The following is a 14,054-nucleotide window of genomic DNA, read 5'->3' on the forward strand; positions in this document are numbered from 1 at the left end:
TTTTTCTCACATAACAAAACGTGAAGGAAAGTACTGGCGCTTTAAAATGCAGACTTTTTGATAAATAGTATCTGTAAATGTAAACTATAGCAGCTATGACACTAAAAAGTGTGACCTCTCAAGATACACCCAAGATAACAAAGTAGCAACAAGAAAATAAGTGTAGCGCTAATTTTAAAGGTTTTAAGGTGTCAAGAATACTTATCCAATTTTTGGATATTTCTAATTTAACCTGAAGTATAACAGCCGGTGTATGTTCGATATTTGATTACCAATTTCTAAAAATATACAACATGCAGACCAAATGTATCAGGAACTGGAAAAAAGAATATGTTGTGGACAATCACAAACGAGGAGTTATATAACCTAGCTCGGGTGTGGCTCACTCCTGGTCCGTTTAGGCGACCCACCCCTATAGGAAGTGAATATCCAGTCCTAGGGAAAGCGAATAAAGTCCAAAATAGAGTAGTAAAATTACAGCCAGTGTTATTAAATTGTAAAGAAAGAGAAAGCTAGTGGCCAAAGACAACCAGCATTTAAGTGTGTCAGGGGAGTCCTAAGAGGGGATAACCCTTACATACGTTTTGAAAAAAGAACAAGAAGGAAGACCTATGGAGGCTAAAGACAAGAAATGGGGGTAGCAAGATAAGGAAGGTAAATATAATATGCCTACATGGGTCAAAGAACCTCCTAATGACACCTTCCACATACAAAGGGAGGAGGAGAAGGGGAAAGAAAAGATCCACTGAGTCACTATTAAACCTCCTATCAATGGGAATCCTAATGTATACAGTGGCAAACAGTATGGATACAAAATATATAGTGCAACAAAGCTAAGTAACACTTATAGCAGTAATCCCTGTGATATAGGATAATAAGGCTGGATAGTGTAACCAAAATAACCACTTATACAAAATCAAGGAAACTATCCCAAAGGAGAGGACTCATGTACCACAAAAGGAAGAGACCCCCTTCCCTCCTCTTGACCCCCAATATACTTGGACTAGTAATCTCTATCTAGACCATATCTCTTGCTGGAATATCTCTGGCTGCAACTCCTGTTCTGAACTGCCTAATGCGGGTTTCGGTGCTTCTAAATGCGCCTTCGTCAGAGGCAAAGCAGTGGTCTATCCCTTGCCCGGCTCTTTTATAAGTGTACCGAGCCGGCTAAAATTATGTGTTTGTGTCAAACCAGTTCGCGCAGAAACCGGCTTTCGAACAGGTACCCCCCTGTGTGTGTGTGTGTGTGTGTGTGTGTCACTGGATGATTGACAGGGCATGCAAATGAACCCCTGGTATGTCGTCACCTAGCTACTTATCAGGTGATACATAGAGATTAGAAAGAATGTATCCAAGTATGTAACACGTTATGGATAGAGACATTTAAATCCTCAATATTTATGTGACATGTCAAAGTACATAGAAAGGTTGAAACCCCGGTATGGATATATGGTGTAACGGATTGACGGGCACCCCGACTGGGTACCTCCGTTGAAGGATGCTCCTAGCGCTTCCTGAGGACTCCAAGCACTGCAGCAGACACCACAACCACCGAACCGGAGAAGCATACGAATGCTCTCAAGCATATGAATGCTGTAAATGGCTGAACAGGAAAAGCATACAAATCAGCTTACACTCCTGGCAATCGGCATACAATCCAATTCCCCCAATTACGAGACGACACTTCGTTTTGAGGTCAAGCAGAACTGACTGTACTGGCACATACAGCCTCTTTTATTCCCAATCCACAAACATAGTACTGCCCACAGGGTTTTACAGAACAACCAATCAATACGTACAATACACACACACTCCCACACAAAATCCTCCCCTCTGCCTGTGACATGATTATTGAACACAATGGGAAATATAATTATAACAGACAGAGAAATACAGTTTCATAAAACCTATCACAGGGACCCCAAAACATGCAATAACCCCATATAAAGTATATCCTCAGAACCGGGGGATCTGGGTGAACCACATATCCAAAATTCACCCAGATCCGTTCAGTAGTTTGGAAGATACAGTTTAATGCAGATTCCGCAGAACATATACAGATTATATAAAAAATAATTACTGTAGGGGCGTGGCTAACCGCCGAACTAAATGGACGCACATTAAACCTGCTCCTCCGGACCCACTTACAATCCACTGCAATCGGAGAATAATAATTGATATGGGCAACCCTAAAAAGCACCCCCACACCCAGGGGCAATCTGGGAAGACGCCTAGTGCGAAAACAGGATCTTTAACCTGATACTTTAAAGAAAACTCTGACCGAGTGACGGAGGCTGCGGCTGCGGCCTCAAATATGGAGGGAGCGGAAACACTTTTGGGCTCTCAACCTCCCAGCCCTCACTACTCAGAAAACTCAGTCAGCAGACAAGGACGACGATATGGACATCAGGCAATTATTAAAGGACTTGCCCTCAAAAGCAGACATCCAACATATGCTGGGCAAGCTTGAAGTCTCCTTCCAATCCAAAATGAAGGAGATGGGCTCAGATGTCCAGCAGCTTAACCTGCGGGTAACGGATTTGGAGGAAGAAAGGGACGTGTTACAAGCCCAAATCACTAACATTTCAACTACTTTAGATTCCCACATTTAAAACTGGTCATCAACTCAACGACACATAGATGACCTTGATAACAGAGGCCGCAGAAACAACTTTCGAATCAGGGGAAAACCGGAGACCCAGGGAGAAGACATCTCTGTACTACTTACAGATATTTTCAACCTGCTACTGGGAGCTCCCAATGAAAACCTAATACTAATGGATAGAGCACATAGATCGCTTTGCCCCAGAGGTCTGACTCAGGATGCGCCGAGAGACATCATCTGCAGGCTCCATTACTTTAATGTAAAAGAAAACATAGTGAAAGCCTTGAGAGAGACCTCACAACCTCTGCTTTTCCACGGCAACCCAATACAAATTTTTCCTGATCTTTCGTGGTACACTCTTCAGGCGAGGAGAGCCCTCAAACCTATAACGGAGCTTCTACGAAACCGCAACATACGATATAGATGGGGATTCCCATTTGCACTGGTAGTGTCATTAAAAGGGTCCATACACTCTATTTCATCTATCCTAGACATACAGCCTTTTCTCAGAGCCCTGGATCTTCCAGACACACCAGTCGTGGACTGGAACTCCCCTCCACCGAACCAAGACACACTGCAATCCTCTCAACGGCAGAAATGGATCACACCAGCTAAGAGGCGCACTGACCAGAGGTTCATTTCTCCTAACCGAAGATATATGAATACTCCTCTCACTCATAGTCCGTGGCGAATAAAGCCCAAAACCAGTCCTCCAGACCAACCTGTACAGAACTAATCCATCATGATCTCTACATGGGACTTATCTGCATTACCTTCATCCCAACAGCGACACTCACACAGTGACCTCGGCATTACCAGCATTTGCATAACAGAAACGTTCCTTACCTTTCTGTCAGAAAGGTCACTACTATTACGCCTAAAGAAATTTCTCAAGCAAATCTATCTCCTCAGCATGCTACCCGCAAGAGACTCTTACTAAACAGACTTACGTACGGAAATCCTTGCAGAGAGGTCTGGGACTAACTTAACCGCCAGGTTGTATATCCCCAAGCTTTTGCTATGTGTTCAAACATATCCTTTGCAGAAATGTCCCTAATGTGATAAGGTTAATGTAATGTTATTATATTTTTAAAGTGGTTTACTGAGACCTGACGGCGGTAATTACACTGTAGTGTGTCGATAAGATATAATGATGCTGACAACTGTACTCCTCTCCCCCTTACACATTATGTAGACAGGGATAACGTGGCTTCAGGGGAAACGGACGACTGTATAAACGAGCCCTCTTAGCAGAGCATATTGGGCCTCATTAGTGCATAACTCCCATGCTAGCGATCCCCATTCTTCATTAACCACGTCCGACAGGAAAATTTAAACCGGGGCTCCAAGTCACTACTAGTTCTCATTATCTATGGGTTGCTTCATTCGATCTCATTGCAAGCTAGCATCAGAACTATTGGGTTTGTCACTCTCTCACATAGACGGCCCTTTGATACTCTAATCCCCGCGCACCAGTTTCTAACAACGGTCGGTTATCTCCCAAGTCACACCAGAGGGAGTCTTCCTTCCCCCTATGACTGGAGTGCCGCTCTATGACTGGACATGTTATCCCTAACCAAGGCTAGTGAACAGCAAACCATGTACGGGGATCTTTCCTACAGCCTATCAAACAGCAAAAACATTTTTATATATATATATATATATATATATATATATATATCCCTATAATATTAAGAGACTCACACAATCTTCCTACACCTAACAGAACCCTATTTCATTGGCGCTTCGCCGAAACCGCTTCTACCGTTGATATTGGAAACCAGTTGATACCTCCGTGAGGGACTCATGTTTCCACACTAATTTGCCCTAAGTGAGAATAAACTCTCAGAAACGTACTTCTCCACTAAGACAGTCTAAACGTTGGGATTGTAATTTTGGGTCCCAGGCTTATGCGCAAGTCCACGACCCCAATTATCCTTTTGTTCTCTCTCAAGCGTCGAGATTGAACCATGTCCCCTATAGGGGAAGACCCCCCCCCCTTTCCCCTACTCACTCTTATCTAATCCTCTTACCCATTCATTTTCCTTCCCCCCTCCCTCCCTCTTACCCTCTCCCCGAACATAACCAGGGCTCTGGTTTTACCCCGCTCATAGTCAGCGAGACATACTTATTCTCCTTTATCCAGCAAGATAAGGTATATTTTCCTGAATCTGAGAGACAAATCTCATCCCGACAAAAAGTTATTTCTATGACATATTGTCCTTTTCATACAGTTCGCTTATTGTACTGTTTTATTACCTAGTTGTTTTCTAATTTTCTAAGTTGCTTATTGTATAACTTCAAAAGTAGTAACCCAAATATTGAAGGACCAAGATCTCAAGAAATAGGAAACAAACCACCTGTGGTAAAACTTAAAACACAGTCTTTAGATTGATAGCAGTAAACCTCTCATAGAGAATTCCCAAACTTACACACTTAAAGTGACCAAAAAATTTGAAGAGTGACCAACCTAATCATAGGGGGTTGACCAGCTTCGAGGCCATTTGCGCGGAGGGGAACCGCATACCGAGGGGAGTCTCCACGCTGTACTCCATGCTACTGACTGCAGCTCGGAGCCCCCCGGCGCCATATCAATCTGCCTGGGAACGAGCTACGGGGGTCACTCTCGCGGACCCAGACTTGGAGAAGATACACACCCTCACGCACCAAGGTACGACCAGCGCAAAACTGCAAGAGATGAACTATAAGCTCATGACTTGCTGGTATAGGACGCCCTCCCGACTCTTCCGCATGGGTCTGTCACCAACGGCCAGCTGCTGGAGATGTGAGTCCGAAGATGGCACGGACTTACACATCTGGTGGTCCTGCCCTCTCATAGCACCCTTCTGGCAACAGATAGATGCGAAGCTACGAGAGCTTCTGGACTCGGACTTGAGTTGAGGAAATATACAGCATGGAGAGCCTCACGGCGGAACTGAGAGGTACGGGGGAGAAATGCACCAGCCTCTGGGCTCCCTGGATTGAGTACATGGCTCGTCAGCCGGCGGGACAGCCGGAGCGGGGGGCCGAATAGACGGGTAGGCGCCGACACACGCGGGGTTGGGGCTGGAGTGTGGGGGTGTTGGCAGACTCCCCCCTTCCCCCTCCCCCCGCCCTGGCCGACACCTCCCCCATCCCCCCCTTTTTTTTTTTCTTCCTTTTTTCTTCTCACTACCTACCTCCCTCTCTCCCTTACCACGCATGACTGACCTTACACCAACGCAGCCCAGACAGATAATGGTCACTGACATGTTGATGCAGAGTGCGGGACCCGGACTCCAGGGCTCGTACTTGCGCTAACCATGACTACATTTAGGTCAGTACCCCAAGCCAAACACAGAAGCGAGATGAGGGCGGGGGAGGAGATGAGTCCGTTCCGTCCCCGTCCCCCCCCAAAGGAAAAAGATGGGAAGAGGAATAGAGTAAAAGGAGGGGGAGAAAGGGGGAAGGAAAGGAAAAACACGATACCCCTTTCCTACCTTCCCTCATAAGTATATATAGAACACGTTCTAAAGTTCAGTTTGCGCAGTTGCGCTCGGTTGTGCAGTTAACCACAGAGGCGGGGTGGGGATATACAGGTGGGAAAAAGTGAGTGAGCATTACCATATGTACGGTAATATACTTGGCGTTTGTAAGAGTTATGCTTGTTTATTCGCTGTATACATGTATACTGTGCTTCAATAAAAATGAAGATTGCCTAAAATAAATAAAATAAATAAAAGTTAATCCTCAGAGGTTAAAAAAAAAAAAATGGTAATCAACTGGCAGGGAAGGGGTTAATTTTTATTTGGACTGGGTGAAGGGGGTGGTATTTTTTTTTTTTGTTACTTAAAGGGACACTATAGTCACCTGAACAACTTTAGCTTAATGAAGCAGTTTTGGTGTATAGAACATGCCCCTGCAGCCTCACTGCTCAATCCTCCGCCATTTAGGAGTTAAATCCCTTTGTTTATGAACCCTAGTCACACCTCCCTGCATGTGACTTGCACAGCCTTCCATAAACACTTCCTGTAAAGAGAGCCCTATTTAGGCTTTCTTTATTGCAAGTTCTGTTTAATTAAGATTTTCTTATCCCCTGCTATGTTAATAGCTTGCTAGACCCTGCAAGAGCCGCCTGTATGTGATTAAAGTTCAATTTAGAGATTGAGATACAATTATTTAAGGTAAATTACATCTGTTTGAAAGTGAAACCAGTTTTTTTTTTTCATGAAGGCTCTGTCAATCATAGCCAGTGGAGGTGTGGCTAGGGCTGCATAAACAGAAACAAATTGATTTAACTCTAATGACAGTGAATTGAGCAGTGAAATTGCAGGGGAATGATCTATACACTAAAACTGCTTTATTTAGGGGACTATAGTGTTCCTTTAAACTTTACTTGTTTTTTTTTTTTTTTTTACTTTTTAAAGCTTATTTTACAACTTTAAACCCTAGTTAGCCCAACACCAAATCCCCCAATTACCCACTAACTTCCACCCATCCCAGCTAGTTAAATACATAATTTTTACATATTTAAATTAATTAAATTAATTTAACCCCTGAAATCCCAAAACTGCAACATCGCTGCAGTTTTGTGATTTCTGTGGGAAAAGCAAGTCTTATGGCTTGACTGGTGTGCAGATTTTTTTTTTAACATTGTATTAACTATCCACAGACTTAAGGTGGGAGGGGTTTTCGATCACAATTTGTCCCCACCATAACCTATTTGGATTTTGCTTCCCAAGCACTACCAAGCCTCAATAAGCAAGCCAGGAACCAACCTCATGCAGTAAAATGTAATCCCTGCCATATGATCACTGTAGTCAGTGATTAATTGGCAGGGAAGGGGTTAATTTTATTAAAGCAGGGAAAAGGGAGGATGGGATTTAACTTTCATTTTTTTTTTTTTTTTTTTTTACAGGGAGAAGAGGATCAGCACTGATCCTTCTCCCTACACATCGCGTGTTAGGCAGTTCAGAATAGGAGTTGCAGCCAGAGATATGCCAGCCAGAGATATGATCTAGATAGCGATTACTAGTCCAAGTATATTGGGGGTCAAGAGGAGGGAAGGGGGTTTCTTCCTTTTGTGGTACATGAGTCCTCTCCTTTGGGATAGTTTCCTTGATTTTGTATAAGTGGTTATTTTGGTTACACTATCCAGCCTCATTATCCTATATCACAGGGATTACTGCTATAAGTGTTACTTAGCTTTGTTGCACTATATATTTTGTATCCATACTGTTTGCCACTGTATACAATAGGATTCCCATTGATAGGAGGTTTAATAGTGACTCAGTGGATCTTTCTTTCCCCTTCTCCTCCTCCCTTTGTATGTGGAAGGTGTCATTAGGAGGTTCTTTGACCCATGTAGGCATATTATATTTACCTTCCTTATCTTGCTACCCCCATTTCTTGTCTTGAGCCTAACAAGGCTTCATGCTATATCTATACCTTAATCGCTAGGTGGTTTTAGTGGGTAGCATATTATATATATCTGCCGTCCACATCCACAGTGACAGTGTCTGCACTCCTTATTTCCATTTTTATTTGTTTGTATTTGCATTACTTTATTTTAGGATTATAAAAGTTTTAGCATTACATTAAGGTTGGGGTTTCCTTTTTTGGTTGACCCTGTGTGTGGCGAAACCGACCTCGCCACGTGTTCTTGGAGGGGGCTGCTTGCCCGCCTCTTGCCTTTGGACTATGGCCCTGGGAGATTGGGCCCTTTTACAAAACGAATTCGGCCCTAACAGAGTGCATGTCACTCATTCTGGCCCTTTAAATACAGTGGGGTCATTCGGTACTTGCCCCGTGTGAGCAGTGATACCCCCAGATAGCTATGCCGTGGAGCCTATTCATATAATGAAAGACTATGGGAAAGACTTTGGCTCCATGGCAATTAAACTGTATTTGTGTGGTCTGCGTGCCATTCACCTAATATTGTGCACGCAGACCTGAGCTATCTGGGGATATGTTACACGTCTGTGTTTAAGGTATAGAAAGTAACTTTATATATTTTAAAACATAATCCTGTATTTAGGTCCCCACATGTGTAATGGAGTTTTGTCTTTGACCTGGGAGATAATTGGATTACTTCTCCAATTATCTCCAGGGCAGAAGGGAGGAAACCAGGATGCATTGTGGGGATGTTTTACTTTTCCTGTTTGAGCAGATTAAAATACTGCCAGCCAGGGGGAACAAAAGATACTTTTACTAACTTTTGAACCCCTGCTCTGATTCATGCCATTTTTTTAATATGTTGTTCCCCTGAATGGATTGATTGTGGATATGTATTTTTATGAGAATGCGATGTATGGTTTTAAAGTTACAGAGTATGTGTGGAAACTGTATTTTTACTGTATGTAATAATTATGTTAATTGCTTATCTGAGGGGAGGGGATGTGTGGGTTGTACTGTTGCTTGATTGGTTGTTTTATGCCTCCCCCTGGGTGTGTCCTGTATGTGCACAACTGTAATAAAAACCAGGCTGGGTGTTCCAGACCTCAGATTCTGCTTGACCCTCAAACCGATGTGTCGTCTCGTTTTTGGGGGAATTGGATTGTATGCTGACTGCCAGGAGTGTAAGCGGATTATATGCTTTTCCTGTTCAGCTATTCCAGGGTTCGTGTGTTTCCAGTTCGGGAGTTGGAAGATTTGTACAGTTTGCAGTCCGGGAGATTGGTGCTTGCAGTAGCTGCTGGTCTATGGAAAAGGGGGATATCGCCTAAACTGGGTTTTATCCTCTTGTAAGTGAAACGGTCCGTTACAATTGGTGGCAAGCGGCGGGATCGTTCCTACAGCCAGAAGGACAGCTACAGACAACACCAATTCCTTGGAGTTACAAATTGAGGGCAACGTTGGCACTCGTGCAGCGCCCCTGGCAGCAGAGGTATCCAGCGACTTAGGGCAGACAAGTATGGAAGGCTCTGATGCTGAAGATTATGGGCTGGCCGAGGTGAGGCAGCGAGTGGCCCAGTATGGGGGTTATGTATCCATGGAGATGTTCCAGGGGATCTGGAACCAGGTCATGGCTAAGCGAAAATCAAGGATGGACGGAGAGTATACTCAGCGGAAAGAGTGTTACAGCAGCAGAGTAGAGGCTGCATCCGACGAGGTTAGCCGTCTTCCCCTGAGGCGGCAGTGTGTAACCCAGGGAGCTAAAGGTGCCGTCCTTCCTCCCCAGCGGCCGATTGTATCACAGGGAGCTGAAGGTGTCGTCCTTCCTCCCCAGCGGCAGTGTGTATCCCAGGGAGCTGAAGGTGTCGTCCTTCCTCCCCAGCGGCAGTGTGTACCCCAGGGAGCTGAAGGTGCAATCCTTCCTCTCCAGCGGCAGTGTGTATCCCAGGGAGCTGAAGGTGCCGTCCTTCCTCCCCAGCGGCAGTGTGTACCCCAGGGAGCTGAAGGTGCAATCCTTCCTCCCCAGCGGCAATGTGTATCCCAGGGAGCTGAAGGTGCAATCCTTCCTCCCCAGCGACAGTGTGTACCCCAGGGAGCTGAAGGTGCAATCCTTCCTCCCCAGCGGCAGTGTGTATCCCAGGGAGCTGAAGGTGTCGTCCTTCCTCCCCAGCGGCAGTGTGTACCCCAGGGAGCTGAAGGTGCAATCCTTCCTCCCCAGCGGCAGTGTGTACCCCAGGGAGCTGAAGGTGCAATCCTTCCTCCCCAGCGGCAGTGTGTACCCCAGGGAGCTGAAGGTGCCGTCCTTCCTCCCCAGCGGCAGTGTGTACCCCAGGGAGCTGAAGGTGCCGTCCTTCCTCCCCAGCGGCAGTGTGTATCCCAGGGAGCTGAAGGTGCCGTCCTTCCTCCCCAGCGGCAGTGTGTACCCCAGGGAGCTGAAGGTGCAATCCTTCCTCCCCAGCGGCAGTGTGTATCCCAGGGAGCTGAAGGTGTCGTCCTTCCTCCCCAGCGGCAGTGTGTACCCCAGGGAGCTGAAGGTGCAATGCTTCCTCCGCAGCGGCAGTGTGTACCCCAGGGAGCTGAAGGTGCAATCCTTCCTCCCCAGCGACCGTGTGTATCCCAGGGAGCTGAAGGTGTCGTCCTTCCTCCCCAGCGGCAGTGTGTACCCCAGGGAGCTGAAGGTGCAATCCTTCCTCCCCAGCGGCAGTGTGTATCCCAGGGAGCTGAAGGTGTCGTCCTTCCTCCCCAGCGGCAGTGTGTACCCCAGGGAGCTGAAGGTGCAATCCTTCCTCCCCAGCGGCAGTGTGTACCCCAGGGAGCTGAAGGTGCAATCCTTCCTCCCCAGCGGCAGTGTGTATCCCAGGGAGCTGATGGTGCCGTCCTTCCTCCCCAGCGGCAGTGTGTACCCCAGGGAGCTGAAGGTGCAATCCTTCCTCCCCAGCGGCAGTGTGTATCCCAGGGAGCTGAAGGTGCCGTCCTTCCTCCCCAGCGGCAGTGTGTACCCCAGGGAGCTGAAGGTGCAATCCTTCCTCCCCAGCAGCAGTGTGTACCCCAGGGAGCTGAAGGTGCCGTCCTTCCTCCCCAGCGGCAGTGTGTACCCCAGGGAGCTGAAGGTGCAATCCTTCCTCCCCAGTGGCAGTGTGTATCCCAGGGAGCTGAAGGTGCCATCCTTCCTCTCCAGCGGCAGTGTGTACCCCAGGGAGCTGAAGGTGTCGTCCTTCCTCCCCAGCGGCAGTGTGTACTCCAGGGAGCCGAAGGTGCAATCCTTCCTCCCCAGCGGCAGTGTGTATCCCAGGGAGCTGAAGGTGTCGTCCTTTCCCCAGCGGCAGTGTGTGCCCCAGGGAGCTGAAGGTGTCGTCCTTCCTCCCCAGCGGCAGTGTGTGCCCCAGGGAGCTGAAGGTGCAATCCTTCCTCCCCAGCGGCAGTGTGTGTCCCAGGGAGCTGAAGGTGCAATCCTTCCTACCCAGCGGCAGTGTGTATCCCAGGGAGCTGAAGGTGTCGTCCTTCCTCCCCAGCGGCAGTGTGTACCCCAGGGAGCTGAAGGTGCAATCCTTCCTCCCCAGCGGCAGTGTGTACCCCAGGGAGCTGAAGGTGCAATTCTTCCTCCCCAGCGGCAGTGTGTACCCCAGGGAGCTGAAGGTGCCGTCCTTCCTCCCCAGCGGCAGTGTGTATCCCAGGGAGCTGAAGGTGCCGTCCTTCCTCCCCAGCGGCAGTGTGTACCCCAGGGAGCCGAAGGTGCAATCCTTCCTCCCCAGCGGCAGTGTGTACCCCAGGGAGCTGAAGGTGCAATCCTTTCTCCCCAGCGGCAGTGTGTATCCCAGGGAGCTGAAGGTGCAATCCTTCCTCCCCAGCGGCAGTGTGTACCCCAGGGAGCTGAAGGTGCAATCCTTCCTCCCCAGCGGCAGTGTGTACCCCAGGGAGCTGAAGGTGCCGTCCTTCCTCCCCAGCGGCAGTGTGTACCCCAGGGAGCTGAAGGTGCAATCCTTCCTCCCCAGCGGCAGTGTGTACCCCAGGGAGCTGAAGGTGCAGTCCTTCCTCCCCAGCGGCAGTGTGTATCCCAGGGAGCTAAAGGTGCCGTCCTTCCTCCCCAGCGGCAGTGTGTACCCCAGGGAGCCGAAGGTGCAATCCTTCCTCCCCAGCGGCAGTGTGTATCCCAGGGAGCTGAAGGTGTCGTCCTTCCTCCCCAGCGGCAGTGTGTACCCCAGGGAGCTGAAGGTGCAATCCTTCCTCCCCAGCGGTAGTGTGTATCCCAGGGAGCTGAAGGTGTCGTCCTTCCTCCCCAGCGGCAGTGTGTACCCCAGGGAGCTGAAGGTGTCGTCCTTCCTCCCCAGCAGCAGTGTGTACCCCAGGGAGCTGAAGGTGCAATCCTTCCTCCCCAGCGGCAGTGTGTATCCCAGGGAGCTGATGGTGCCGTCCTTCCTCCCCAGCGGCAGTGTGTACCCCAGGGAGCTGAAGGTGCAATGCTTCCTCCCCAGCGGCCGTGTGTATGCCAGGGAGCTGAAGGTGCAATCCTTCCTCCCAGCGGCAGTGTGTACCCCAGGGAGCTGAAGGTGCCGTCCTTCCTCCCCAGCGGCAGTGTGTACCCCAGGGAGCTGAAGGTGCAATCCTTCCTCCCCAGTGGCAGTGTGTATCCCAGGGAGCTGAAGGTGTCGTCCTTCCTCTTCAGCGGCAGTGTGTACCCCAGGGAGCCGAAGGTGCAATCCTTCCTCCCCAGCGGCAGTGTGTATCCCAGGGAGCTGAAGGTGTCGTCCTTCCTCCCCAGCGGCAGTGTGTACCCCAGGGAGCTGAAGGTGCCGTCCTTCCTCCCCAGCGGCAGTGTGTACCCCAGGGAGCTGAAGGTGCAATCCTTCCTCCCCAGCGGCAGTGTGTACCCCAGGGAGCTGAAGGTGCAATCCTTCCTCCCCAGCGGCAGTGTTTATCCCAGGGAGCTGAAGGTGTCGTCCTTCCTCCCCAGCGGCAGTGTGTATCCCAGGGAGCTGAAGGTGTCGTCCTTCCTCCCCAGCGGCAGTGTGTACCCCAGGGAGCTGAAGGTGCCGTCCTTCCTCCCCAGCGGCAGTGTGTACCCCAGGGAGCTGAAGGTGTCGTCCTTCCTCCCCAGCAGCAGTGTGTACCCCAGGGAGCCAAAGGTGCAATCCTTCCTCCCCAGCGGCAGTGTGTATCCCAGGGAGCTGAAGGTGTCGTCCTTTCTCCCCAGCGGCAGTGTGTACCCCAGGGAGCTGAAGGTGCCGTCCTTCCTCCCCAGCGGCAGTGTGTACCCCAGGGAGCTGAAGGTGCAATCCTTCCTCCCCAGCGGCAGTGTGTACCCCAGGGAGCTGAAGGTGCAATCCTTCCTCCCCAGCGGCAGTGTGTACCCCAGGGAGCTGAAGGTGCCGTCCTTCCTCCCCAGCGGCAGTGTGTACCCCAGGGAGCCGAAGGTGCAATCCTTCCTCCCCAGCGGCAGTGTGTACCCCAGGGAGCTGAAGGTGCCGTCCTTCCTCCCCAGCGGCAGTGTGTACCCCAGGGAGCTGAAGGTGCAATCCTTCCTCCCCAGCGGCCGTGTGTACCCCAGGGAGCTGAAGGTGCAATCCTTCCTCCCCAGTGGCAGTGTGTATCCCAGGGAGCTGAAGGTGCCGTCCTTCCTCCCCAGCGGCAGTGTGTACCCCAGGGAGCTGAAGGTGCAATCCTTCCTCCCCAGCGGCAGTGTGTATCCCTGGGAGCTGAAGGTGCCGTCCTTCCTCCCCAGCGGCAGTGTGTACCCCAGGGAGCTGAGGGTGCAATCCTTCCTCCCCGGCAGCAGTATGTACCCCAGGGAGCTGAGGGTGCAATCCTTCCTCCGCAGCAACAGTGTGTACCCCAGGGAGCTGAAGGTGTCGTCCTTCCTTCCCAGCGGCAGTGTGTCCTGCAGGGAGCAGAGACCGTCAGTCTCACAACCCAGCAGCCTGTTAACCCCTCTCTCCAGCGGCAGCTTAACCCACCAAGGGGAGATGTTGAGCCCCGCAACTGTGCAGATGGGACCGTAGTCTCTGCACTTACAGCCCAAGGGGTAGGGACGGTCGGTCCTGTCCCCCAGCCACAGAGCAGTGTAGCCAGAGGGGAGACA

At 49.8% G+C, this 14,054-nt stretch overlaps 1 protein-coding gene across 1 annotated transcript in view; it reads left to right on the forward strand.

The window, feature by feature from the left end:
* The window catches only part of TSNAX (translin associated factor X), a 256,154-nt gene that overhangs the window by 150,942 nt on the left and 91,158 nt on the right, over positions 1-14,054 (forward strand). The gene's annotated exons all lie outside the window — the stretch shown is intronic.

This window comes from Pelobates fuscus, chromosome 2, assembly GCF_036172605.1.
Source record: "Pelobates fuscus isolate aPelFus1 chromosome 2, aPelFus1.pri, whole genome shotgun sequence".
NCBI lineage: Eukaryota > Metazoa > Chordata > Amphibia > Anura > Pelobatidae > Pelobates > Pelobates fuscus.